Source organism: Camponotus floridanus, unplaced genomic scaffold, assembly GCF_003227725.1.
Source record: "Camponotus floridanus strain SB8 unplaced genomic scaffold, Cflo_v7.5 scaffold21, whole genome shotgun sequence".
In the NCBI taxonomy this organism is placed as follows: domain Eukaryota; kingdom Metazoa; phylum Arthropoda; class Insecta; order Hymenoptera; family Formicidae; genus Camponotus; species Camponotus floridanus.
Window position 1 is genome coordinate 415,441 of NW_020229337.1, and position 27,739 is coordinate 443,179.

At 30.6% G+C, this 27,739-nt stretch overlaps 1 protein-coding gene across 8 annotated transcripts in view; it reads left to right on the forward strand.

Annotated features, from left to right (window-relative positions):
- The window catches only part of LOC105253066 (beta-1,4-N-acetylgalactosaminyltransferase bre-4), a 106,350-nt gene that overhangs the window by 24,147 nt on the left and 54,464 nt on the right, over nt 1-27,739 (forward strand). For 5 of the 8 annotated variants that reach the window (XM_011260838.2, XM_011260841.2, XM_011260842.3 and 2 more), the window contains one exon: nt 14,646-14,697. The exons of 1 other annotated variant lie outside the window; for it this stretch is intronic. The gene's annotated coding sequence lies outside the window, so the exon portion shown is untranslated. Of the gene's footprint in view, nt 1-11,326; nt 11,588-14,645; nt 14,698-24,923; nt 25,043-27,739 lie in introns of those variants that run through there. 2 more of the 8 variants (XM_011260843.3, XM_011260844.3) reach the window with 2 other exon arrangements.

Below are 27,739 nucleotides of genomic sequence, written 5' to 3' on the forward strand. Positions count from 1 at the left end.
TTCTTGTGCATTTTAAGATTATAAATTTAACAACGTAATATTGTATCGAATATTATTTTAAAATATTATTTTAAGATTTTCATAAATTTTGATGAAATTATACGCGATAAAGAAAAAGTTGCAGTATGTTTTTTAATAAAATTTTGCAATAATTGCGATTCTCTTCTCTCTTTTTTTCTCTTTTTCTTTTTTATTAATTTTATTGGTTCTATTTTTATTCAAGAAGATATTTTTTATAATTATCAATAGAATAATATTATTTTTATAATTATCAAAAGAATAATAATTATAATAAATAAAAGATGAACAATACATGCAAAAGGGCAAGATACAGTAGGGATAAATAATAAAAAAGAAGAATTAAACGCGTATTAAAGACGTCATGGAGGATGAGATTCTTGCGTTATCGCATGATATGGCAAGACGTATGTGTGTGCGGTATGCTGGGATCAATAGAGGAAGAAAAGAGGAGGACGAGTCGACCTAAAGGAAGGCTTCGATGGATCTCGTTTGAAAGGCCAAGGCTGCCGCTTACGCCGAACTGCGAGAAAAGGAGAGAGAGAAAAGAGAACGAGAGATAGAGATCGGAATAGAGAAAGAGAGAGAGCAAGGGAGAAAGATGAGCTATCTGACACGTGCGCGAACTCTGAAGACTCGTAAGCTTGAGCGTTGCTGAAAGAGAGAGAGATAGAGGAGAGAGTTGAGAAAGCGAGAAAGGTAAAGGATTACGTAAGATGTTCTCGTGCGAGAACGAGAATTGAAGGGGAACTGCCGCTTCTTAGAATATAGCCGGCAGATTTGTAATGATTACGCCTAGCACGTTTGTGATGCTTGTCCTTTAACTCTTCCGAGGAAAAGCGTGAATTTTAAAAACAAATATTTTAATTGAAAATTAAATTAATCTCTATCTTTTGTATGCATAATTTTAACATGCTTTATTTTCACATGTAATTGGGGACGTTCCAGCATATTTAATTTCTAATAGATTCTTGCTATTGGATTAAATAAGTTTCATAATTTTTCTCTCTGTTATTTCTGCAATACTTTTTGTCTAATTTATATATATACAAAAGTAGGTGTGTAGCAATCCTATTATAAATTGTCGGCTGCATCGGCAATAACCAGCACTAATCCTGATTAACTGAATCTCATTTCCCTGCATTATATGCTTAGAGTTGTAATGTACAAAGGATAGCGAATCGCTAATCTAGGATTAGTATACATATAGATATGGACAATCGAGCCTAAATAAACATTATTAATCTTCCATCGACAGTGAACAGCTGGAGAATTTCTAAGTAGAATGAGATAGCTGTAATTGCCGGATATCTGGATGTTATAATTTAATTAATGCAATGATTCCTGTATTTAAATAGTATTTATTAATATTCCGATTAATCGCCGCTAAAATCATCTCTTTGGTTTTGAGAATACAGTATTTTTAATAATTTATTATCACTCCGTATCATTAATTGATTAGTTGTATCAATTATTATATCAGATATATACTCGTATAGTTCTTTATACGTATTTATTGCATTGAAAAAATATCTGTTTGAAAATCTTTACACGCTCGTAATTTAAAAATCCTTGAAACAAACCGCGCGCACTTTAATTTGATCTCTCGCGTTTCGTCAATCGGTAGAAAATATATTCTTGACACATACGCACACACGCATACAAATACATACAAATACATACAAATCGAGTATCCATTCGCGCATGCCAAAAATAACATACTGTCGAGAGATTTGTTTGCAAATGAGGTGCGAGTATATATACGTTCCACTGGTTGCGATTGGTAGCCCCACGCGATTACTTAACGCGCCAGATGTTTGCCGGGCTATTCCGCACTTTACTCCACACGGTGCTTCATTAGTAATTTCGTGGATCGCAAAATGAGATGCGAATTTTGCTCGATATTTGAAAGCCATCCGTATAGTTGCGAAACCCCGACAAATTACATGCCTCTACTTTATGGTTTATTTCATTCGGCTTTCATATGTAAACACGATGGATAAGTCGGAAAAAAGAAAAAGGAAGTAAAAAGAAAAAGAGAAAAACGAGATGGGAACTACATAGAATTTGTACAAAATTAAAGCTCATGTTTATCCAGCAGATACCTTTGGCACTGTTCGCAAAATATCATATTCTCGCAATGATATCGCGATTAAGATCGCATGCCATATCGCATTTCTATTAGCGAATTAAATACATTATCGTGATAATCCACGTTATATTCACTGAATTTGGACGCTTTTAAAGTAATAATAATATTCTATTTCTGTTAAGATATATTTTGAATTTCATTATAAATTTTATGTAAGTTAATAATTTTTAAGTAGTGTAACTTGTGTCTTTTCGTCAATTTGTTTCTGTTTTATTCATTAAATTTCATTAAATTTATTTCTATCTATTATAATTCATCATATATCTTATTATATTATTATGCGTGAATTTTTTCAGCAAAATAAAATATTTATTGTCTGACAAAATTAAAAATATTACGCAAAAATTATATATAACCGGATTTGTATTTGTTATGGGCGACATACATACACTCGACTTGACGCGGATCAAGCTTATCTAATTGACAGATAACTCTATCGTCGAGGACGAGAAGTTGTCCATTAGGATAAAAGCTGACAGATCATGTCGCATTGCCATTGACCCATCGTGTTGACTGATAGAATGACACTCGTCACGCTTATCTCGGTCTCTGTAATATGTCTGGCTCACATATTATTTTATACTATTAGTTTATTACTTTTTATCACGTACTGCTTATCGTCTCTTATCGATTAATGAAAAAAACAGATATCAGAAAAGTGATATAATAAATCAAGCAAATATAAATATCTATTCTCTCGATTTTATATATTATATACTATCACTTTTCTTTACACTAACAGATGGCACACAGAGAAAGATATCATTCTATTGCCAAGAAAAGCGATTACTCAGTTTATTTTTCTTTTTTCAAGTAATAGTTTTCTTCAATAAAGAATATATTCTTGATAATAGTCTTAAAATATACTCATCACAAGTGTTAGAAAATCTTATTATCATGTACTCAAAAGAAGGATTTATTTTCTTTTCAAGAATATTGTAAAGTTGTATCAAAGAAAAATCAAACTTATTTTACGTCAACTCTTGTAGTAAGCAAACCAAATTTTTGTTTTAATTTAATATTCTTGACTAAAATATTGCACTTACTAAAATTCAGAATATATTCAATTAAATTTAATGCTTGTGGTGAACTTATGATATATTTGCGGATATACAAACTTATCATATACTTAAAATAAATAATATTTACTTATATACAGTATACATTTTTCTCTGTGCAATCTGTTTTATTTATTATTTTGAGATATATATATGTGTGTGTGTGTGTGTGTGTGTGTGTGTGTGTGTGTGTGTGTGTGTGTGTGTGTGTGTGTAAATTTTCTATTTATTATCGATAAATTAATTTAATTGATGAAATATCGTTACAACATTAATTACTCGTTCTCTTATTTTGATTTATTTCAACTTTTAAGTTAAAAGATATTGGGTTAATATGAAATATAGAGTTTTTTGAGTAAGATGTTTATTCATTTGAGACGGAGCTAAACAATTGCGAGAACCAGATCTTTTTTTCTGACTAGACATGTCAAAAATGATAATGATATACGTCGGCACTGATAATCGTCTCGTGCAAATGGACCGCAATACACGCTAGTTAGGGGCGTCACAATTTAATACAGCGCTCATCGCGCTGTCATAAATTGTGACGCCCCTAACTAACGTCAGCATGAAAACTGTTGTCGCTGTTCGAGCGATAATTGAAAGGGCGTTGCGCAAAGTCATCGCTTTCTCTGTAAATTATTTTTTATCATAAAGTGTGTTATTCCCAGGGCGATATTACTGGCTGACAATGTCTGGTGTTTTTCGAAGCTTGCGTTATCGTTGAAATATACGGGCGTACTTTGATACGAGAAGCATCGATTTTAATCGTTTTTTTATTTTTCGAGTAAATTTTATCTTTTATATGAAACATCGCGCAGTGTGTAAAATGACTGCGTCTCGCGTATTAAAAGATATTTAATTAAATTGCGGAGGCTGGCAGTTAAATTAAATTAAAATGGAGAACTTTGTACGAAGAGTCAACTTCAAATCTAAAGATTCCCTCTCTTAATGTATCTCGTAAAACTTTGCACATGTACTTGTTATCATATACACACGAATATATATTTTGGCCAACTTTATTTCTGGATAATGAAATTTCTGTTATAATATTGAAACAGTAATCTGAGGCGCAATTCCACAAACGACAAAAAGTTTTTAATAATAAGTTTTTAATACAAAAGTTTTTAATACATTGTCTTTGTGAAACAAGATTGAGAGAAAAAAATATTTGTTCGTGTATGCAAATAAACGCACGCATATCTATTAAAGATAAAAAGGCCGTTTCTGTCGAAAGCAATTATTTTCTGGCGAATATTTTGCGTACGCATAAAGAGGTATTGAGCATTTAATAGTTGCAACTGACATATTTCTCGCTATTATCGTGTTTTATGTGTATTAAAGTCACGCGCTCACTCAAACGATAGCGATTTATGCCTTTCATTGCGCTCACTCGATCCATGAGAGAGAACGATCGTCGTTTACCAATCGTACGTTCATTCTCCATTATATCATGAATGCGTTGAGGAAAATGTCTTATGGGATTTACGTCCATTCATCGACGATGACCAAATTGCGCATTGTGTCGTTTTATTAGATCGCTCGGATAAATAGGTTACGTTTCTTATGCATGCTGTCATTTAAATGCAATTTTATACAGCCGAAGAATAAAGTTAGCGAAGAGCTGGGGATGACATTTAGCGTAGAAAATAAATATTTTTTCTTGATTTAACCGAATTTTTTTAAATTATATACTTACATTTTATTGATATGACAATCATTGATGTTTTTTTATTTGTTTTATATTTATACAATATATTCATTTTATCTTATTTTTTATTTATATTTTATTTATTGTATTTTTATTTTATTATATTTTATTTATTTTTATTTTATTTATTTAATTAATTAATTAATTTATTTTATTTATTTATTTTATTTTATTTATTTAATTAATGATTTTATTTATTTATTTTTTTACAACGTTTTTTATATAATGTCCGAATTTTTTTATAAATTAATCTTATGAACTTTATTTCTGTAGCCAAAAACTGTTCGCACTTTTTAATTTTAAAAATTGGATGAGCAAACTTGGATGTTGCAATTTTTCGGCAAAGAAATTCTTGCATAGTGCCTTTGTCATCGAATCCCACAGTTTCGGGACATTGTACCTCGATTTCGAGCGGTCCGCAGAATGGCATCGTTATTCCGCATATACGGGCACACTTTATCACGGCTCGCTTACGACGGCAGGCGCGCGTTTAATCGCATCCGCCGGTTGCACAGATCGTGGATTGTTATCGAACCAATTACGTCCCGTCGACGGCCGCTTTAAATCGCCTACGATGACGATGACGTCGACATTCGCGGCAATGGTACCTTCCCTGTCGCCTTGCACTTATATGACCGCATTATTTCCGCTCACTCCCACGCGCTTATATCGTGCATTCAATTTATCACGAAAAGGAAAACGCAGCTGCCTTATTATATTTATATGCAATAATAACTTAATTTATATGCTTAAGAAAAGAAATAAAAATAAAAGTAATAAATCGAAAATTAAACAATTATTTAGTGAGTCTGTAATTTAGACAAGTCGTAATTGTTATTATATATCGTAATTGTCATAGACATTTGAAAATTGGAATTTTAAATTATAGTACAAGAAGAAGTAAAATTTTTCATTTTATCAGGCAAGATATTGAGTTTAAAATGTTTGATTCGTTCCTCTTTATTACTTGACCTGCAAATGAGCTCTTTTCTCGTCTTTCCAATGTATATATTATAAAAAGACGAAAATATGTAGAAAATAAAGTGTGTTTCTCAGTTCAAAGTTTCAGTGTATTCGCGTTTCGTAGTTAAAAAATATGCCTAAAGTTTTCAGCCGACGATGTAAGCCAGCACATACTATATTCCACGTACGTACACTTTATTTATGTGAGCTACGCGCTCTTAGGGGATTTGTAGGCGGGAATAAATAACTATGCAGCCTATTTCTTACTACCTCCAGGTTTATAATTGCCGTTTATTTTACGAGTTCGAGAGATGCATCGCTTGTAATCTCTGTGGGAGAGAGATTCGATAAAATATATATTATTGTTTATTCTATTTAATCTATCTACATTAAAAATTGTTAACTTTTTCTGTATGAAATAACCGTATGTCGCGTATTAATTTTCAATTAATTATTCAGCAAAATCCATTAAATCAAGATTTATAGATTTATATTATCTATGTTTTTTATAGTTATTTCTAAGATTTTTCTATGTGCATTTCTTGAAGATTTGTATTAAATAAGAATTAGAAATCTTCAATTTCTCGTTTTTACATATCAATTGGGTCTTCTACACGAGTTATATCAGAACTTTTACTTTCTCTAACTTTAGAATTCTCTGCAGTTTGACTTCCAACATTCCTGATGTATTAATATTCATTTAGCAATTTTCGCCTCAGAAAAGATTCTAATTATATTTTTTATGTGCGAACATACATCTATTATTTTTGATGAGTTAATGATACTCATCGGATCATCTTTAAAAGGGAACAAAATCTTATATCGCATGGAATTATTCTGTAATCTCAGCATGAAAATTTCAAAAATCATTAATGCTTTTATTCATTCGTTTTTTTCGACGGAATTTGTTTATTTGCTCATTGACATTTGCAAAGAGAAATTTTTAATAAACTATTGGTATGCATATAGAAAATACACTTGACATACCTCAATACGATACGACGCATCCTTTTGAAGAAAAGAAAGGAAATAAGAATTTAATGTAAAAAGGAATAGATAGAATAAGTGCGCTTTTTCATATATTTTATTTTTGGCTGTGTAGATAGAACGCGAATATATAATTATGAAAAAATACATTTATTAAAAAGAAATGTCCTTTTCGAATGGCACAACGTTAACATTCATATTAATATATATAATGTGTCAAAAATCTCTCAATTTTAATATAATAATAATAATAATACAATAAATTTATAATAAAATACAAATAGAGCTATAGAGTGTAAAATGGTAATGAAATGAAGTCTTTTGTGTATAAAAATTAGCTTTATGCATGTGGAAAAAGTGAAATTCAACGTAATCCGTTACTTGCATGCTGCTTCCTAAAATGTTTTAAATGTAATCTATCTTTTCCTCTATTTTTTGTTTTACGTGAAAAAAAGAGGAGACTATTTGGCTAACAGCAAAACGTTGCACTGAAAAAGGATTAGCGAGCATGATAGAAAAAAATTCAGATCTGCGTACACAGGATATAAATTCTCACGTAATTAGATTGAGCGCTGTCAAAGCTATGGTGTCAAAATAAAAAAAAAGAAATTAATTAAAAAAATGATTTTCATGTAATAAAAACAATTATATATAGAATATTATTTTATAGATTTTATACAACGTTAACACATATTACGTATATAATATAAAAATATTTTTACACAAGTTTGGATACTTTGATTGTGATCACTTTTCTTTGATAGTTGATAGTGAGCAAAATTGAATTATGCTAGCAAAGAATAAATTGCAAAAACACTGCAAATTTCTTTCGGTATATTAGTATTATCTTGTCATTATTAATGTTAATATTAAAAATATTATAGCCTTTTTAAAAAAAAATTTCAGAAGTTTTACAAGTTCTGAAATAAAAGATATATAGCGGATATATAGCGGATATATAGCGGAAAATATAAAAATATTTGCAAAAAATATTTCGAAATATTTTAGAATATCCAATTTTATATATTTATATCGTTCATGTTTCTCTTGGGTTTTATTTTTGCAGAAAATTCGATATTCGTATTCTATTTCAACAAATAAACGATATATATATATATATATATATATATATATATATATATATATACCATATATATATGGATTTATACAGATTCGTGTATTTGCGATTCGATCAAAGAAATTGCGATATTACGTTTCCGAAGATCAATATTGTTTATTAATTACTCTGAATATATCTGCAATTGAATATTTGTATTAATTGGTATCGTGATTCAGCATTTTTGCGCATCATTGTGAAATTGTATATAATAACAACGAGATAAAAAATTTATAAAATAATTGGAAAAAGAGGAGAGTGTGTATTTGGATTTTTAAATTTAGTGTGCGCAAAATTCATTAAATCAAAGAATTATAAAACATGAAACGCATTTGTGATGATTTTCGCATTTGAATTGAAAATTCTTTCCGTTCAAATAAAAGTTACTTAACCATATAATTTCGTACTGTGCATTTTTCATCATCGCAACGCGAGGCATGTGCCGTCGCAAAATTCATTAAGTACGCCCGTACTTTGACGCAAACATTCCCTACACATTCATTTCTCATGTACGTTCCCTTTGCCCAACTCCGGAAAAAATATTATGCCGCTCGTGTAAAGGATTATTCTGTCAAATAATGAAAAAAAAATTCTTTTCTCTTAATGAAAAACCTGCTTTCCAATTACGGAGATATTACAATCTTTTAAAATGAAATATATTGATGATCATTTTAATTCGTATTCATGATAAAAGATAAGACAGTTTATTATTTATTTATTTATTCTCTGTATTTACTTGCGCGCGAATGTAGTTTAAGTATACAGATAAAAATTTAAAGAGCCTTTAAAGAGCCTTTTTTATTAAATATAGATACTAGATATTTAACTTTGATATCTTAATAGGATATCTTGTAACTTCCTTTTATATGTTATATAAGAGTGAGAACAATATTTTAATTCTTTGAAACTATAAATAAATTTTGAGTTTTTTGGTTTTTCTTAACTTTAACAATTTATTAGATAAATTTAATTGCAATTCCTTAATTTAAAAAATGCGACTATACTACATTTACATTTACATGACTTCATAAACATAAAATTCATTAAAAGAGTAATAATAAAATATTTCTGTTACTTTATTTAATATTACTATATTATATTACATAATATTTTTTCTACCTGTTATATTATACACATATTATTCTTATACATTCTAAAATATTTTATAATTATTTAAAAATTATTTGAGAAGATTAAAGATATTATTTGATAAGATTAAAGATTATATGTATAATTTGTCACATAATCACATATCATTTATGTTGGAATTAGATATCGTATACTTCATATCATCTGATACGACTTTATATCAACTTCATATCAATTTGTATTGTAGTTTTTTATCAATTATGTTAGTTATACTTGATATCAATTATGTTTTAATTAATTTTTTATATTCTAATTTTATGATTTAGATTTCTAATGCGACATATATTGTAGTATCTGTGCGCAAGGTGAGCGCACGAATATGGATTGCGCAATGCAAGCGCGCGAGGCTGACACGTGCCGAGGTAGACGAGTCGAGGGATCGATCCGTGTTTAATCTCGTGTTGCGAGAGAACTGGTTGTAGGACTGGCTATCTCGACGAGGAAACTGGACATGGCATCGTATGTGCGTACATATTGTGCGCACCATCATTGTCGGTACATTCGAAATAGTAGAAGCAAGTCAGCTGCGGCGCGTTAATTACAACACGAATACACTATTTAGGTCATCACGTATAGAGACGCAATGACCACAAACTACATATTCTTCGTATGTTGCAATAAATGTTCTGTTAATTTGACAGTTGTACGAAAATTGTTTACATTATTGCAATCGAATATTCTCTTTTTACGCCTAACAACGTAAATAAAAAATAAATGAAAAACCAAGACAGAACTATTGTTAAAAATTACATTTCCGGAAAGTGTTATTCATATAACATTGAATATGAAATATTTTTATATCAGTAAATAATTTCAAAAAATAATTATGTATAGGTAAAACTTTGAAAATTTTTAATAATTCTTCTTTTTACATTTCTTTTAATATTTTTATATAATTTATTTTATATTTAAATATGCGCAAGAAGTTTAAAAAAATGGAAAGAGTTAGTACAAAATATATTCTTAGTTTCATATATCTTCGGTATATTATGATGTCTATTCTTATCAAGTTAACAAGAAAATTTCAGGATTAAATATGAATATGTTTTCGAACGACCCTCGGAGTATTAATTAAACGACACTTTTGCAACTAGGAACGCGATATCGAGATAGTTTGCCGGTTAAAATTAAATGGACACTGTTTTATCTAAACTCTCTCGTCAGTCAAATGTTGTAAACTCACGACGCACACGCGATCCGTGCGTTCGCAAAATAGCCCCGTAATCGTCATATATATATCGTATACGTGTTGAAGGCGTTATTTACAATGCGCGATTATATCCGGCTCGGTTTCGTGCCGTCTGCCACCGCGTTTGTGCGCATGTAACGCGATAATTCGCGTTATTACACGTTGCTGAGTTCGTCCATAATCGCCATTAAACGGCTATAAGTGTTACGAGAGCCTGTATGATACTTATCTGTTTTATTATATGTAGACACGTATATAAAAATGATATGATGCGGAGGCTAAACCCCACAATCAGTTTTTTCTATCTGAGAAACGTACTCGCATAAGGTCTAAAGATTTATTTCTTTTTCAAAAAAGCGTGAATCGAAAATTGTTTTAACTTTTAATATAAATTGGAAAATATGTATACTTTTTAGTAAATTTTAGTAGAAATTTTGCAAGAATAAATTTCGCTTTTCGCGCATTTTGAGACACCGCGTATACTCGAGAATAGCTAGTGTGCACGAACTTAACTTTTATCGTGAAGATGACATATGATTGTTCCGCTGCATGTAAATGTCAGGGGATGCTACCATCTGACAGGTCGCTGCTTCGCGATGCAGTTATCTGCTCTATCGGGAATGCGCTTCTTCCGTTATCCATGAAGAAATATACAGAGTGATCCAGGCCAAGGGAACTATCGCTACTCGATCAATTTAAAATTTTTTTTTCTTATTCGAAATTTTACAATACAATATTTCCTCGATAATCTATTAACTTTATATTAATTGTTCGCGAAATAATAATTATATTGATATTTTGCTTTGTAAAAAATGTCAAAATTTTACTTAAAATTAATAACTATACTTATTTGCGCTTTTTTTATTTTTCTAATCTGCACTTATATTTTAAAAATTATTTATTTTAAAAATTATTATTTTTTCCACAACATTTTTTTGCGGAAAAAATTGATTTGATTGATCAAGTAATAAATAACTCATAAATTCTGGACACCCTATGTACCCGATTGGTTTTGGGGGTCAATCGATTTGTGACTTGGAACTGGTCCAACATTCGTGACACGGCGGAAGCTGTTCTTCTGTATAAGCGATGCCTCTCGCGGGTTTTCGCATTCCATCGACCGAACAACGGAAGCTGCGGATAAAGCGAACGAGAACTCGATTTCGTTGAGCGCTGCTGAGTTGTACCCAAGGGCGGCCTCCTATGTATACGGTGTTCCTGAGACGAATCAAACGAATCGAAAGTATGAAACAAATTAATCTAAAATAATAATATAACAAAATTAAAATAAGTATTAAACATTATTAGCGATGAATAGATGTGAGTGAATAGAATTCTGTAGATGAATAACATCTAGATTAAAAAGATTCATTCTAGATTAAAAGAAATATTCTTACGTTTTTGAGGATTTTCACGCAAATGTAACGTTCGAATCTTAAGTACAAAGATAGTTAGTATTAATTTAATGCATTACTGAATATATTATTAAGATTAAAAAATGACTTTGACATTTCATTTAAAAAAAATTGATTCTTTGTTAACGAAAAAACCCACAAATTAATAGCTAATGAAAAAATAAACAAAAAAATAAATAATGAAAATTCTTCGAAAAGTCTTTAAATTTTCTGTCGGATATATTCCTTCCGCAGTAGTATTCGTAGGAAATAATTCTCAGAGGCGGCTCGCGTTTCTCGTATTATCACCCCGAAGAAGCGAGTTTTAGGAGCGATTCAGAACGTAACGGAGATCGTCTCTCGTTTGGTTAGTTTCTCTCTATTTCAAGAGAAAGGGAGTGAGAAAGCCCGAGGAGATCGTAGATCTCGCTTTTGGCTTGATTACGTGATAAAACACGCTGTGAACGAAGGGGCGAGCGAATATCTCCTCTGCGCTCGAAGTCGAGCGTCATGAATAAAGCGCGTCGGAACGACTTTGCGAATCGAATTTCCTGTCCGAGCTCCGTTTGTTTATTACGTGTCATCCCCTTCTCCCCAGTCTTCCATTAAAACCAAGTCAGTATAAAAAACGTTATATTCGTTTTCTTTCTCATTTTTTTCTCTCTATTTAAAGTATCATTGAATCAAAACAGATCGTAAATCACATAATTTTGATAAACTGTAGTGAAAGAAAGTTTTGTAGGACAATGAAAATTGTTAAATTTTTTTTGTGTGAAATGCATTTCAAGAAAAAGGTTTATTACTTTTGATTTTCTTTTTATTATGAAAAGATCTCTCTATTCTCTTATTCTTTTATTCTTAAATTTTTCAGAGAATTTGTGATGGATATCGTGCATAAATTAAGTTCGGGATGATAAAAATATGTTTTTTCTACTCGTCTATATTTTTTTAAACAAGATTAAACAGTTACAATTCGAATTGCGCATTTTTTCAAATTTTTGTTCCGAAAATCAGATTTAATTTCGACTCGATATTCTATTACTTATTTGCAATGTCTAGCGTTTAATTGAATCTGCCTACAACAAGGGGCGATTACATCGCCCAACAGAACATTCTCATATTTTATAAAAAGATCCCATTAGTCGGGGCTCTGTGTACATACTCGATACGAATAATTTTTTTTAAAGCGGAAGGTATGAAATATCGAGTTTTATATTCATTCTTTATATTATCAACTTTTTACGATATTAAATATATGCCGAAAAAAATAAATGCCTCTGTGGACTCTTTATTAAATACTTGAAATTGAAAATTTTATATTTTAATGAAAGTTATTTGCGGGAATTTTTAATTTTCAATTTTCAATTTTATGTACGTAAAAAAAAAGAAAAAAACCAATAAATTCCAGTATGTGAAAAATTTTATTCTGTCATGCTTTGTCATGTTTTCGTAAATGTAGTGAAAGTATGTAATGGCAAGCTTGTTATATTTGTCAAAATTTGAAGGTAAGGTCTTATTTGAGATATAACTCCGCGAGTTTTCATTGATCTGAACGGTATTGTACATAGCTCGAAAATCCCGAGTGTAAGTTCGAGGGAGTTTTAATGCGTCTACTTTTCCCTGTTCAAAATGCAGGTCGCGTTACAGAGAAAAAAAATACCGCGTGCATTGTCATTACCGTCCTTGCGATCGTCTTTTTGCGCTCACGCTCGTTGCACTTTAACTCCTAGCCGTTATCATACCGCTAGCGTTACAATAGCAATTAGTTTTGTTTTACTTTATGCGAGTCATTGCTCTAAAAATTCATGATAATAAATAAAAATTATATCCTGCGCAAATAAAAGATTTTATTATCAACGCAGATTCAAACATCAAGAAAATTTAATTTTGATTCAAATAAGAGGATAAAAAGATATGCATCTTAATGTGCGATTAACATAAGTTGTTGAGAAAATAGATACATTCTTTCTCGTTCTAAGAAAGGAAAATAATTCCAACACTCGAAAGAATCTTCAAGAATTTTCATTCATTGTTTCAACGTTTAAGTTTATTCCAAACCAAGTTATTTTTTTATATCGCGAGTCTCTTGAATTCATCGATTGTGTGACTTATTAAAATTTTTTTTTCTCGCACGCATATACATAAGTTATTTCGTTCGTGTATTACTTAGCGTTATTTTGCACGAGTCATGCCATGCAAAGGTGGCATAATAACTCGACGATAGCGCGCATTTATAACCGTTATTTATTCGCAATTTTTTTTCCAGCAGAAACTCCTCCGTCTGGCCCATTCTCAGATATTTTATCCGACTCATATCCGTTGTATTACATCGTATATTCTATGATTTGTGATTTTGCATAATTGCGAAAAATAACGATGTATCATAAAAAATTGTTTTGAAACAAACTTTCGATATCTTCTATAATTTAATTTTTATTATTATTGTTTTTTATTATATAAATGTGTGTTTTATCAAATATTTTTATTCTTTTTTATAATAAATGGAAATCTTATAGAAATCTTATGGAAATATTATTTCCATAAGATTCGTGCAAATATAATTTTATATATCACTTTCAGAGCAAAATGGTTAATATTAAAATAAGAAATCTATAATAAAAAAGGCATTGCTTTTATCTTGTAAAAACCTTTATATGATATAATTAGTATAAAATTATAGAAAAAAGATTATATTGATCGATACTTAATACTAACAACTCAAGAATACAGGAAATTCACATTTTTAAGTATTTTGTTTTTATTTTGCGCTTAAATAATATTATAAATGAAGATATTTTTATATTTGCTCATTTAATTAATCATTTAATTATAATTAATATTATAAATGTAAATATTTCTCCATTTTCTCGTTTATTCTCTTCAACATGCATACTTGATTTATTTCAGATAGAAGAAGGATCTCTCCTTGGATACGTGGATATCTTATTTCTATATTAACGTAAGTACAATTTTCTCACGATTTCTATTCTTGTTAAACTTTTGTTATAGCTTTTAAGTAAATTCGGATATAACTGGAAACACAGTAGACTTTTTCGTTGAAACTTTTTCGTTGAAAAAAAGAAAAAAAAATTATATTTGAATATTATAAGTAACTGCTTTTTTACAATTTCATATTTATTTTAAATAGAAAAACTCAAAAACTTAATTTTCTAAAACCAAATGTGTTAAGCTTTTTTATCGAATATCGGAAATTGCAAATTACGAAGGCATTTGGATTTTTAGACGTAGTTTAAATGCAATCTTTTTAATGATATATTTATATCGAGTTGACAAGCGATTCGTTTGGACTCTAGAAAATTATCGCCAAGAAAGGACGATTGATACGAAGAAATCCTCCATAAAAATCCAATCTCCGAGATGGCACGACAAAGTTCGGACGATCGCGCCGAGTACTTTCTTAATATCTGTCCGATGCTTTTCGTCGAGACGAGAAATTTTCTTTTTTTTTCTTTCCCATTTCTTTTATGCTACTGACGAAAATTTTTGTCCCAGAGAAAATCTAGAGTCGATTGTATAGCGCTTGATTCGAACGAATCTATCCATTCCAATTCTTCATTCTATCTACGTGTAATTATCTGACTCCATTCCGATAGGATTACTCGAATGTATTATCCAGCAAAAAATAACAATGCGAATTGCTGATAGCGAAGAATTAACTTATCTTCAAATGATATGAACTCGCAAACTGTTTTCTTCTTTTCAATGTCGTAAATAATTTCAATAATTCTTATTCGATAGATTTATTGATGAATCTTTATATCAATATTGATATCATTTTTATCATATGCATGAAATTTATATGCATTTAAAAATATGTATTTTTGGTTAAAAATAATCCTTGATAAAGCTTAATATTTATATATGTATATTTTAGATTGCGAGAAAAAATTATTTGTGTTATACTCTTCTACTTGATAATTCATTTTACATGTTCAATATTTTGTGAAACATTTATAACGCAATATTTTACGTGCATATTTGCATTCTTTGTCAGGAAACCTTGAAAGGAAATCTTAAATTGTAATTAGTATCTGACGTGTGAAACAAATGGTCTTTGTTGTTACGCATGTCGTAACAAATTGAACGCGGAATGTCGAAATACGTCGACAAAACGCGCCATTGTACGCGCGCAAGACACGGAATATTTTTTTTCACTTGTTTGTATTATATATTCGCGAGAATTTTGCAATTTTTAGCAATTTAAAGCACAAGTCTCGAAGTTAAAGCGTGTCAACCAGCGAACGAGACAACCATCTGTCGCTTAATTTCATTTATAAAATTCATTTAAAATTGCTTAGTGATAGAAAAAAATATTTAATAATCCACACACTTTGAAATTGCATTAAAATCTTTTCTTCGCCTCAATGAAAAGACACTGTCAGACATCGATATATTCTTCGATGAAAATAAATTTCCCGAAAGAATAACGTCATTATTATACAATATAATGAAAGCAGCGATCCGGAAAAAAATTCTACGTCATTATACATATAAAGACCGGAAAGATAAGTAATACATTACGTAATGTGTTTTAGAGATTTTTATCTTTCTGCGAACTGTATACACTGTTTTTTAATTTAATCACGAGAGATAAAGACTGTGTATACGGTCGTTTTTCTTTTCGCGAGACAATCGTGACGCGTTCTCCCGAGCGTGAAAAAATTGCGTGCACTGCTGGCTCGCATTAGACTCTTTATCTACCGCACGGTCTCAACACAATAAGTATTTCTATAATATGCTCATAAGCAACACATTATTGCCGTGCGGGACTCTACCTGCGTTTGCAGCGCAATTGTCGTGACTGCGTTCGTTAGATACGTGCAATTTGCGATAATGTATCGCACCGCATTGCCGCAACTATCTTCCTTCCGTATGCACTTGTATAAGGTATAATGTTTATCTGGATTTCGCGCCCATCGCGTATCGAATTCTTTTTTACACGTTGCATTATAAATATGCATGAGAATAAGTGTTATATTATAATTATTACAGTATTATATTATAATTATTACATAATATAATTGTATAATATTATTACAATAATATAATTGTGTAATATTATTACAATAATATAATTGTATAATATTATTGCAATAATATAATTGTATAATACTATAATTATTAGAAATAAATATGATAAGAGAAATATATTAACATAAAATTAATATATTTCTCTTTTAGTTGAATTAATTAAGATTGAAAAAAGGTAGCTGCGACGCTAGTTCTGATTCATCTTGTGCTTTAATTATGACCGTCCTATTACTAGTATATTCACCTTTGCAGAAAATTCTCCTGATCGATCGGATAAAACGCGAGATTAGCATTTTCCGCGTGCATTTATTCGCCACATGCAAGAAAACACTGGTGTAGTCATATGCTCGGGGATTAACCTCTGAAAGAATAGAAAGAAACTTGATAAGGATTCTTGCGGATTCTTTTATGTTGTGAAAATCTCTGTTTAACATCCATATTCGATGATGAACATTATCTTTAAGTATGTGACTTCTATTGGTCGCTGCACCATATGAACGCATCATATAAAGACACGAAACATATGTATATAAACATAAACATATATAACACACACAAAGAAACGCACTCACTTACACTCCTGCGCCGATGGACCGTAATTCATAAATAATTTATACTACCGACATTGTATGGCGGTCACGCGATTTCGATCATGTCATCCGCTTTTTGCCTCGAAACCGTCTAGTTTTAGCTGTTGCTGTCCCTGTCCCAAATCTAACGCTAGAGCGGCATCTATCTCGGTCATTGTTGATTTATACGGGCCGGATTATGGTCATTGTGTGTTAAAATGCGGTAACCGATACCGTCAAGAGTACTGCAGAGCCATTTTAACATCGATAGTATCAGTGGCGAGCAATTCCGATCTTTTCTAAATACGCACATATCGCGTTGAAAGTACTTGTACTAGTTGAACAATTTTATATTTATTTTTTTCTGAAAATATTTATTTTATTCTTATTTATAATTCTTTAATTAAATTTTATTTTTTTAAATTATTTCCAATAAGTTTTTCTAATAAATTATATGTTAAAGCAAATTAATATGTATGCTAATAAAAAGAGTAAATTAATATATATGCTAATAAATCTGATGTAATAACATTTAGAATATATTAACCAAGATAACAAGATAAAATCACAATTAAAATGGAATTATTTTAATTTTATATTTCATTTTATTCAATATAATAATAATATATATAATATGTAAATCCAAAATAATAATATATATGATATGTAAATCCAAAATAACTTCTGCTCGAACAAAAGATTAATCATAGAATTCCTTTTAAACACAACCCTGTGAACACAATACGATGCTATCGCGCCATCCATAGCGCGATGTCACGACACTCGTATTTGGCAATCTATCGTTTTGTATCGATTTGAATTCGTTTGAATGCGATCAAAAGTTCACTTTCGATTGCGCCCGCACGCGTCTCGGGGAAAAAAACTGTCGACGACAACGCGGTTCGCGTTTTGGCCGTCAACCAAATTGCATATCATCGAGCCAATGTTTATGCTACGATGGCGGTAAAATGCGAAGAGCAAATTTATGGGGTAAAGCGTTATCGTTTCGAGTCCTCGTAAACCTACCGCAATTTCATATTCGAGATAAGCGCTTCAATTAAGATATGCGCGCCGCTAATCACTTTCATATTTTACTAGCTCAGTAACATACGTAGATCGTAGATTGCATCGGCCGATGCCCATGTCACCAGACAAAGTTTAAATCGAATGCGCATGCCTATTTTAAAACGTTTCAATTAGCGTCTGTTGGAAGGTTAACAAAACAGTTTGTAATGAATGCGAGTGAATCGTAAATAAATCAATTGTTGATCAAATTTAACTTACTCAATCTCACATTTCATTTAGAATCTCTAAATAAATTTTAAATTTTATCTTTATTAATAAACAATATATTTTTGTTATAATTTTATATCGATCAAAGAGTTCAATCACGAAAAAGTTTAAAGATGAATCTAACACATGCACACACGTATATGTGCATATATGCATCGAAATCTCGAAGAAATTCATCATTTTTTGCTATATCACATATATACCTATATTTCATCTATATTTGTTCAATTTTAATTATCTTTTATTATCCTAAATCGCATACCTTTATAATTAAATCTGAATTTAAATTTAACTTTTATATAAATAAAATTTACTTTAAACTAATACAAGAATATAATTTAATTGATTTAAACTTCGGATACGTAATTTATGAATTCTATTTTCAATTGTTAATTATTTCAAAAGTTTTAGTGTCCGAATATCTGGTAGAGACAATTAACTGCAAACTGATCCAAAAAAATATTAAACGTAGTATTGATTGCAGCATTAATTTGTATCGCATTTTATATATTATTTTATAAGCGATTTATATTTCATTTATCTTCGATTCCCAATTACTCTTTTACAATTACAACATTTACAACATTTCAAGAGAAATTATTCTATGTTGTAAATGCGCTGCATTTGTTAGATAAATATTGACCATTTATATGTTAATCAACCTACAATACATATAGTTTATTGTTGACTGGTTATTTCCTATGCGCATTAGTGCGCATAATTTTCAATAAGAGCTAATTATATGTGCGCATATGTTATTAAATAATGATTGCATACGACTGTTAGTATAGTTACGACTATATACATAGAATTATTTCGAATACTATGTAATATCTGAAAATGTTCCATAAATTAGAATTTTTAATATTCTGAAGCTTTTTTATGAATACAAACTATTTTGAAGTAACAGTATATTATATATTATATATTTATTTATATATTATTTTTATATATTTATTTTTTTATATTATATATTTGTTTTCCTTATGTCAATTTTTAGGAAATTTTATCTCTGCAGAAACGATTTAAAATATCTGTAGAAGATGAAGACCGGAAAATAGGAAAGGTGTGTGCGTTACACTTTTATACATATATCGAATATCGATATGTCGGGGTCGCGCGTGGCGTTTTTATTTGGAAGAAAAATATTTTCGTGCATAAACGATTTTTCGAAAATAACGAGAAAAAAGCGCTCTGAAAACATCGCCGTTTGCGATGTTCTGCTCTTTTTTGCAATTTCCATAAGCATTAACGGAAAAGTATGCAGTAGAGAGAGAAGGGGGGGGGAGAGAGAGAGAGAGAGAGAGAGAGATACAGAACGAGATTTAATTTAAATTTGATTTTCTGCGCCGATAACGAACGTATAAGATTTTTTTTCTTACGCTGAGCGACCCCAGGTGTCATCTTCGTCTTATCTCGTAAAATACGACTGCGATATGCAACATGGTGATACATAAATGGATTAAATTTCGTTTAAGAAATTGCTCTTCGAGGGAATATTAACGAATCACAATCGTTAAAAAATTTTTTTTTAGTCTTTTGTCTCGTCGATTAATTTCTCTCAAGAATCAAGAGAATAGATCCTCGATATAAAAAAGAAACTAATGGTTCTGAACAATCTTGAACCTCTTCTAATTAATAACAGTACTTTACCTCTGTTATTCGATAAAAGCATTCCACTTCTCGTTTTGTTTTACCTCGCATAAAAAGCGTGCAGAAATAACATCGTTATTTTCTACTTTTTTCTGTTTCTCTACTTTGAATCGTTACAATGCAGAATGGAATTAATTTGCGATTATATAATACAATATATCACGGTCGTAACGTAACAATCGTAAAATAAGCAATTTGTATCTTTTAAGATACAGAATTTACATTATTTTACATAAAATTTAAATTTTACCTTATTTCTGAGGAAAATTTTATCTAAATTTACTTGTTTTTTTTGGGGGGGGGGGGAATTTCGCGCTCTTAAGAGAAGTTAAGTTTTTGAATTGATATATATAACTTTTCAGGTACAGATTTTTTTTCGCGTTAAACGCAGATTTAATGGCAAATGGTTCCAATCACGTCGTGTTTCGGGTAAACGATCAAACGGACGAATGATAAAAATCCGCTTTCAATTGAGAAATTGGATTCCTATTTGGGTGGAAAGGTAAGGGGACGAGAGCTTTTATGGTCGGCAATACGCGTCCCCGGAGAGAGGGTGATAGGGTATTGGGCAAACACGCGCCCTGAGCAATGCGCGATCTGAGGTTACGTTTTACTCGTAAAAGCCGAGTAGGAAGCCGCACCACGAAACGCTCGATAACTTGAAATCCAATTGAGAGCCTCGACTCGTGCTAGTAGTACTTTCCAAGTTGCATCGTTAAAGTTGGCAAATTCGAAGCAGCCGCAGGACTGTTTGAATCGGATACGCAGGAGGCAAACAAGGATACGATACTCGAAACGATATCGTAATTTTGGGGTTCATTGCGCGCACGTGTGCTTTCTATAGACGACGACGAATTGACTGCGGACCGTCGTTGCACAGCTGAGGAAAATCAAGGATTGAATCATTTCAAGCGACTGGAAGGATGTCGTACAACGTAGAGAAGATTGTTATAGAAAAGTCGCCATTGCTCTGCGTGATTGAAAGTAATAAAAGAAAACTATAAGTTTCTCGTAAATAGTAAAAATTGATAAATGATTCGTCAAAGAAAAGCTTGAAGTTTCTCTTTCATTGGTTCAATTTCACAAGAAAGTATTGCTTCTTATGATTATAGAGAAAATATCGTTTTATTCGAATCTCAATTCTTTTATTTTGTAATATTTGTTTAATTTAGTGTGTTCACAGAAATAATACTAGCAGACGGTTAAAATTTTACTGATTGATTTCCGAAAGTTATCCGTTCCTTTTAGATTCAATTTGAATCATTTAAACACTTTGAACGTTTTATCCAAAAATAAGAAATATCTCGGAGATGGAGCATAATATATGTTAATGAAATGACATAATTTTGATGTAATAATTAAATTATTTTTTTTTAAATCTTTAAATATATTTAAATTTTCGGTATTAATTATTTAGAATAGATGATTAAATTTCATAATAAAGTTATTCTCTTTTGATTTATATATGTGTCTTCGATCGATTTAATTCTATATATAAAAATATAGAGAATAATTGTCGTATAAAATATTTTTACTCCATTCGCAATACATAGGACGTTGACTTACGCTCTAGTAACTTTTAGACTTGCGCAATCAACAGGGAGTTATTTTTACTTTGCTTCTATCGGTTGCCGCATGTTTTTTACAAAATATGCATGCGCATATATACAGGGAACCTGTTATTTTAACATCGATTTTAAAGATCATATGCAAATTAAAACGGACGAAAGTAAATGAACTAAACTGATTGAAAGCGAAATTCAGATTTTCTATATTTCTTAATATTGAACATATTTTTCACTGATCTTCTATAGCAAAATTTCCGTATCTCATTTCTGCTGACAACGAGCAGATATATCGTGGCAGTGAAAGAAGACAGTCGAGATCCGAGTTGGTGGTTTAAGCTTCACGATACGTTTTTTGTCTCTGCAAAAATGCATCCGTTCTCGCGATTTCTTTCGAACATTGCTATCAATGTCGCAGAATATATGTTCGACGTGGGCGTACAGACATCTGTCATTATGATATCTCGCACGATACGACGCTGTCTCATCTTTTGTTCGGTGAATATAATACACTCCTTTATTTCCTTTTTTTCTTTGAACAAATTATAATTTTGTTTTTCAAATTAAAAACATTAAAGTGCAAGATTAAAGGCGAAGAAACTTTATCTGTAAATCGATATTGAAAAAAAAATCAATCTCTAAATCAATCTCTGTTTCAAAATAATTTTGTATAACTTGAAGAGAAAGAAAATATATCTACAATTTAAAATGCATATTTTATAGTAATAAATTGAAGACTGAAGTAATTTTAAACATAATATGCAATCAAGTAAGAACATTTATTTCCACAATGATAAAAAGAAGAATGAAATGTATAAAGGATAAAAAAGGGATATGAGTTTATATTATTTTGTAATTTTATTTTACATTTAATTGTAGCAAAAATATAAAACAATGTTTAATTAGCATAAAATTGTAAAATTATACCATTAGCGCAAAAGTGGTTTGTTGTTTATTTAACGGCTAGAACATCGTTCATTAACGAAACCAATTATTTATAATATTTTTAAACGGATGTAGAAATAACTGGAAAATTGGAACTTGTTTGAAGCGTTCGTTGGATTGGAAATATCAATTATCGTTATGGAGTTAATAGCATGAAATTTTCAATTAAATTGAAATATTTCAACTTGGAAATGTTTGAAACCGCAGCATTCCACGTGAACTGTGTTCTTATTAGTGATTATTATCGTGAAAATTGTCGGAATTTTGGTATGATTTATAATGGAACGTGTCGAGCATTCTGTATGATATTTCGAATAATATTTATAGTTGGAAAAAGATTTTTATCGAATCGATTTTGAACATTTCATTTTACGCATATTCATTGCATAAATACATATTTACAGTCGTATAAAATGCGTCTTTACGCAATGCGAAACATTAATGATTACGGAATCATTTAATATGCCTACAATTGAAAAACAAAGTTTAATTTAGAAATTGTATAAGTTAAGAAAATGCGCATTTTATTTTACTTTAAAAAAAATTTATACTTTGCAAAGTTATATGAACAACAGATAAATTATAATTTCCTCTTTTCATACGAAAAAATGGACTGTTCATACATACGATGTAAAATATGTGATAGAAATGACACACTGTGTATTTTGATTTAAAACTGCGTTTTGTGCGATGTAACTTGAAATTCTTGCATTTGCTGTCGCGTTTATTGTGAGGTTGGTTCATAAATCCCGAGTGATTTATCAACCATGATACATGGTGATACGTATCGCGAAATATTGTAAAAACGGGAATCGTTGTTTTTTTTTTCCACATGACAGTTGCAAGCGATCGAAGTGTCCATGATTGCAGTGTGTCATCAATTCTAAGTTTGAATTAATGGTTCTTTTTGCGATAACTTGAGAAAAAATTGCCAGGTATTTTCCGTAAAAGATAATGCTTTTTGCATAGTTTTTTTTACCAATATTGTGTGTATACGAAGTTTTAGACAAATTCTATAATATTGTTATACCTAATTATCATTAAATATATAAAAATGAATTTTTTTATATTCTGAGCGTTTTGTTTTTAACTTTTTATTCTTTATAATCTTTAATATTCTTTAATGTCTGGAACAAAGAAGTTATATATACAGAAGTTATATTATCCTGACAACATTATTCCGATAGATTTTAATTCAATATGTGAAACTTGATGGTGTGTTCGTAAACCCCGAGGATGCGTAATTAGGATTTTGCCGGCGTTTAATTGCGATCGTCCCAAACACGTTACAGTCGAAACGAACTTCGGCAAGAAGCTTTATTGCGATTCTCGCAATTTCCGTGCCGGGAAAACTTTGACTTCGCCAATTCTGCCGGAACGACGAGACTTTCGATTAAGTAGGAAGCGCGGACGTGTCACGCGGAGCGTGCTTATAACTTTTCGGGAGGAGACAGAGTTCGCTTAATCGAAAACAAATATCGTGAAAAACAGTCGAAGAACAATATTATGAATTCGATAATTTTTAACACACGAAACTTCAATATATATTTAACAATTTTAATTTTAATTATTAATTATATTAAAATTAATTATTTGCTGTCAAAAAATATGTGTACTTTACAAAAATATCGTTTTTTTTTTAATTTCTATCTTTATCTATATCTTTCTCATTATTTTTTTTACACTCATTTTGCAGTCAACTGATCACAAGATACATTTTGTTCTAGAAAAAATAAAAAGGTATATTTTCCGAGAAATAATATATTTTTTAAATATGATCAAAGGGAAGACGGGAAACCTTTAAAAATATTAGATAAATTGTTCTTAAAGTCGCATATTGATAGCTCCTAATTGCAAAAATTCGCAGAACCGCGACTACGTTAGCTTCGCGGAAGCGTCCTCGATATCGCGATGTATGCACAGCTGAATATTCATGATCTACGTATATACCTGCTATCTGCTTGCTGCTTTCGTCAACAAAACGGGTACATCGGCTCGTTCTGCGGCTTTGTCCACAATGAAGTATTGTGATTCCAGTTCTGTGCACCCTGCCGGCGGCGATGTCATTTGGAAAATTTGAAATTTGAATGAGCCAGCGTGCGTTATCTTCTATGGAAATATCATTCGGTCCATCGCATCGCGCCCGAGCGGGTTTCTGTCTCATGAATGCCGGCAATAGGACGATTTTCATCAGCGGTACAACCGCAGAGTGATACGAAAAGAGACGGTAACGGAAACGGATTTTATTTCCAGATGTCTTCTTTAATATAGATATTTTTTAAATTTTCATATTAAAACTTTGATATTTGGATAGGAATAATCGAAGTTAGATTTCCGTCTCTGCTACTTTAAAATGAATTATTTAAAAGTTAAAATATATAGTTAGAGGAAAATATAATAATTATTATCTCATTATAACAATTTTCCGTTACTATTAAATATGATGACTATATTTAATGATATTTTAATAATCTAATCTTTAAATAAATATGATGACTATATTTAATGATATTTTAATAATCTAATTGAAACTAAAATATTGAATGTTTTATATATTTTATGTATTATATATTTTATTTTTTATTTATTATATATTTTAACAAAATAAGAAAATATTCTGCTAGATAATAGAATTCATTAAAATATATTTAAAAATGAATTTAATAGGGAATTTAATAGGAAAGCAGGATATATCTTATTTTTTATAAACACTTAATTAAAAACAATTTAACGAGATTTTTAATCTTCAGTAATGATTATATCTAAAATTCTTATATGATTATATCTGAAATGATTATATCAGTAATGATTATATCTTGGGAGAAAGTTGATCTCGCACTCGTCGCATTTCTAGGCTATTGTCGGTATTTACGTAGCACGAGTGCGCAAGATGTATTTACGTGCAAATTTTATCTAATTGTATGCGCAAAGATTTATTGATAGCGGCGCGCCATCGAGAATTGGTTCCAATGTGCTTCCGAGAGTACTTTAACGCAACGCGAAATTGTTCTCGGAATACTGATGCGAGAATTTCCAACGCACATTCTCCAATTTTCATTCGGTCACGCTCTGATTGGTCTCTCCTTCGCGTCACGTCGCGACTTTAGTCATCTAGCTCTCTTTTCCCAGAAATTGCTTTCGACGAAAATGATACGAAATAAAAATCGCTATAATAATAGAGTAGTAATACATAAAAATCAGTTATTGTCTATTTTTTTCTATAGTTATAATAAAGAGACAAATCTTATTAAAGTTAACAGTACTTTAAGTAAGAAAATTTTTAATCAAGACAACGTAAAACGAGAATGTGCAAAAAATCAAGAATATATTAGAGCTAATTATTCCAAACTTATAACTTTCCACATAAATATTCTGTAAAGTTAGCTTGTAGCTGCTAAAGAAGAGTAATGCTTGAACATATCGTGATTTGCAGAAATTATACTCTTCAACAATAACACAATGAGAGTGTAGTACAAAGGTCAGAATGCACTGGAAGTCGATGATTAGAGCAAGAGACGGTCTCGCGGATTTTATTCAATTATTATCATCAACGGAGATTGAGATTAATTGTTCACTTAGGGTGGATGCGCACGAGAAAGATAAATCTATCGTCGAGCACATCTTAAATTCAATTTAACGGACATTCCAACGGGTAGACAGTATAACTGTCGACTTAATTAAACTCTTATTATAGAATGGTCTTCGGTCTTTCATGAAAGACTTTCTTAATATTAATAACAATTTTTTATATTTTAATATAAGTATAAATTGGTAATCAATTATATTTATAAATTGATGATAATCAAATTCTAAAGTAATAGTAATAAAAAAGTTAATGTTTGCTTAAGAAGCGAAAGATTTTGTCAATGAAATGGACAAAATCTTTCGCTAATTAGTCAATGAAAAAATTTGGTTCTCGAAAAACTTTTAATGTTGGTAATTTGGAAATTATACGGAGCAGAGCTTAACTTTGAAAGTTTCAAATGTGTGCGAAGAAATTGATTTTAAATTAATTTCGTCGCCGAACTTGCGAGGGGGAAGCGAGGGGACGACAAGCATCAGAGACGATTTGTGTAAAATTCAGTGCCGTGATCGATTCGCGTAAATCTCGGGACTAATAATAGATGATAGCGTGGGCTATCGCGACCGACATTAATCATCAGGAATGGCTAGCAAATCGGTAAAGTTGTATGTAAAAAAAAGAATGGCCGATGACAGCTAGTGCACGCGATGCTTTCATTTGCGGATGGAAGACCTTTCAAGGCTTCCTTACTAGAGGCTCTTTACGTCACGTTTTATCGTTTTAGTTTTAATATTAACGTGATGCTAAATATTGAAACGCCACGATAACATCGAATAAATGGCAAATTTCGTTCGAAGCTGACTATGACTAGGAAAACTACCTTGCTTATTCAATACCAGAATGACAGAGAGCTTTTTGCTTAATGGTGACCTCAATTTATTTTCAGATCAGCGAAAAGCGATAATTATCATTTTAAATATATCTTGCATTAATGTATTCATTTATTAATGTTTTCATTATTTCGTTAATGTATTCGCTAAAGCAGGATTTTTGTAATAAATGTATAGGATAATTTTGCATAAGACTATATAAAAATAATATATATATGTATATATAATATAAATATATTTAGCATATTATAGTAACATTTCTGTAACTTTTTTATCTCTTCCGGAGATTCTAATATTTTAGTATATCGGAAATTCTAAAGTTTGATGAGCCGCTACAGCAGTATCATCAAAAAATTCCGAGAGCGAAATGACTTTATATGACTCACCAAGGATACTCCTTAGAAGTTTTTCTACCTAGGTTAATTTATATCCTTTCTCTTTATATGCATCCTAGATTTAAACGCCAACCTCGGCAGTCTCAATTAAGTCGAAACAATGGGGCAACTCGAAG